This window comes from Carassius auratus, unplaced genomic scaffold (assembly GCF_003368295.1).
Source record: "Carassius auratus strain Wakin unplaced genomic scaffold, ASM336829v1 scaf_tig00021582, whole genome shotgun sequence".
NCBI lineage: Eukaryota > Metazoa > Chordata > Actinopteri > Cypriniformes > Cyprinidae > Carassius > Carassius auratus.
This window is the reverse complement of record NW_020525122.1, coordinates 22,985-25,283: the sequence shown is the minus strand read 5'-3', so window position 1 is coordinate 25,283 and position 2,299 is coordinate 22,985. Positions and strand designations below refer to the sequence as shown.

The following is a 2,299-nucleotide window of genomic DNA, read 5'->3' as shown; positions in this document are numbered from 1 at the left end:
ATCAGGTCTCTGCAAAATGAAAAAGAGGATGCCGTTTCGGAAATATGCAATGGTGAGAATTTGGGAAAATTTCATTTTACATTATATAAGATCAAAAATAATGTATCTAGGCTATGTTAAAAAAAATATTTTGGTTGAATTTGGTGAATAGCTTGAATCAGCTTTTGTTTTATGACATAATCAAATACAATGCCTTTTTTTTCGTTGCAGTTTTATGAAGCATATACAGTAATGCATGTGAAATTTGTAGTCTTGCATTAATTGTTGTGGCATTGTATTGTCAGATATATTCCATACATATCAGCGATGGACAGTAACAAAGTACATTAACTTGATTACTGTAATTATGTACACTTTTTCAGTATCTGTACTTTACCTGAGTATATTTTTTTCTGGAAACTTATGACTTTAAATGTCCCTACATTTGAAAGACGATTATCATACTTTTCGCTCTTCTATGTACATTTCAATCAAAGGTCATCGAAGTTGAAAGTTGTTACAATGTAGCCACTTTGAAAGTCAGTGGGATATTTTTTTCTTCTCTGAAACATTAATTTTTTATTTTTTTTAGACAGCTAGCAACTTTTGAAGGTTTATGTGAAGTAATTTCCCTTGACTTGACTTGACTTGACAATTTAATAAGAAGAAATTAATATTGTGGTATATATTAGAAACACAATTGTCTGACTTTGCAAAATTGTGTAAACAAAAATATGACCTATGAAGCCACAGACAAACTGTTGTGCATCTCCTAACAAAACACAATAGGTATTTGACATGAAGCAGCCAGAGATGGGAAGTAACTAATAATTTGTTACTTTACTTAAGTAGATTTTTCTGGTATCTGTACTTTACGTCACTATTTCTTTTTAGTTTCATTTCTTACATTTTTACACAAATATCTGCAATGTCTACTTCTTACGAATTCAGGTCAGTTTCATCTGTAAACAGGCTACTGTATTTTAGTCTTTGTTAAGTTGGGCCTGAATTTCAGTGCGGGTATTCGCATTTATAATTTTTAGAAATGCCCGCAAACATTTATGCACTTTAGCGTGTAGGTTGAATCTAAACCGATTATCAGAACACTTCAATCATTTTGAAACTTTCTGTGAAACGCAGTTTTACAAACAGTGGGAGTGATTCAGCAGTCTCTCTCTCTAACATGACACTAAAAAAAGTAGTAGTAATACTGTAGCTATTTTTCACTTAAGTACGTCAGAGCCGTTCCTCTTTAAACATTTGTGCTTCTACTTGAGTGAAGAATATGTGTCATTTTGCCATCTCTGGAAGCAACACTGCACAGATCATTCTGTGTATGACATACATGACAAGTACAGAGTCCATTAGAGAGAATTTTTATTTGATTTAATCTTGTTTCTGTGTGAGATTACCATGCGGTTTTTCTGGGGTTGGGTAGGGGTGTTAAATAAAATTGTGTTTTCTAAATCTTTGTAACATTCAAAAAGCTTTTTATTGCAAAGATACTGCAAGCTAATCAGTTTATTCAGTATGCATAATTAATTGTTAAGTTGCTTCAGAGGCATAAGTTACTGCAATTACATTCAACAATAATAAAACATAAAAAAGGACATTTACTTTTGGTAATACAGTATTTGTAAAAGCTTGTACTTCTGTACTTTTGCTTATGTAAAATTCTGCCTTTACTTTACTTTACTTTTACTTATAACTGAGTAATATTTGACCAGCAGTATCTGTATTTAATGGAGTTGTGGACTTTGACCACCTCTTAAAATTTCCGCTGAAGCATACGCTTTAAATGAGTGTTCGGCTTGGCAAACAATTTCCTATTGTGCTAGTTTCATGAATGTTGTATCCTTCGTTTCTTTGAACTGAATTGAACTGAAATTACTTTCTGTCTAAGTCATTATCTTACAAGCTAGACATTATCTCAAAACAAACCACAGCAACATGTCTATACAAATATGCATCTACTGATTACTCTTTCTGTTCTCAATAGATATTATCAAAGTGTAACGCTGTGACTACATGTGCGTGGATTCTGCTTTTTTTGTTTCCTGGTAATGATTTTGCACTTCTGTTCAAATTTCAAGCACAGATTATAATCATTTTTTGCAAAATAACTGAATCAAATCTTTATACAATGACGCATCGATTAATATTTATTGGCTGTCCTGTCTTTTTACGTTGTTATAGCTGGACACGGATTATTTAACAGCACCTCAGTTCAGACTGTTCATCGAGGAATGTCAGTCAATATCAGCTGTAACTATAAACCATCAAATGACACAGAAAGTTTCATAGTGGAACTGCAAACTAA

General features: G+C 32.3%; 1 long non-coding RNA gene across 1 annotated transcript; it reads left to right on the top strand.

Moving 5' to 3' along the window:
* LOC113077122 (uncharacterized) lies at nt 1-2,299 on the top strand. Its single transcript, XR_003281252.1, has 3 exons — nt 1-52; nt 1,979-2,039; nt 2,176-2,299. It is a non-coding gene; the product is annotated as an uncharacterized LOC113077122 (long non-coding RNA).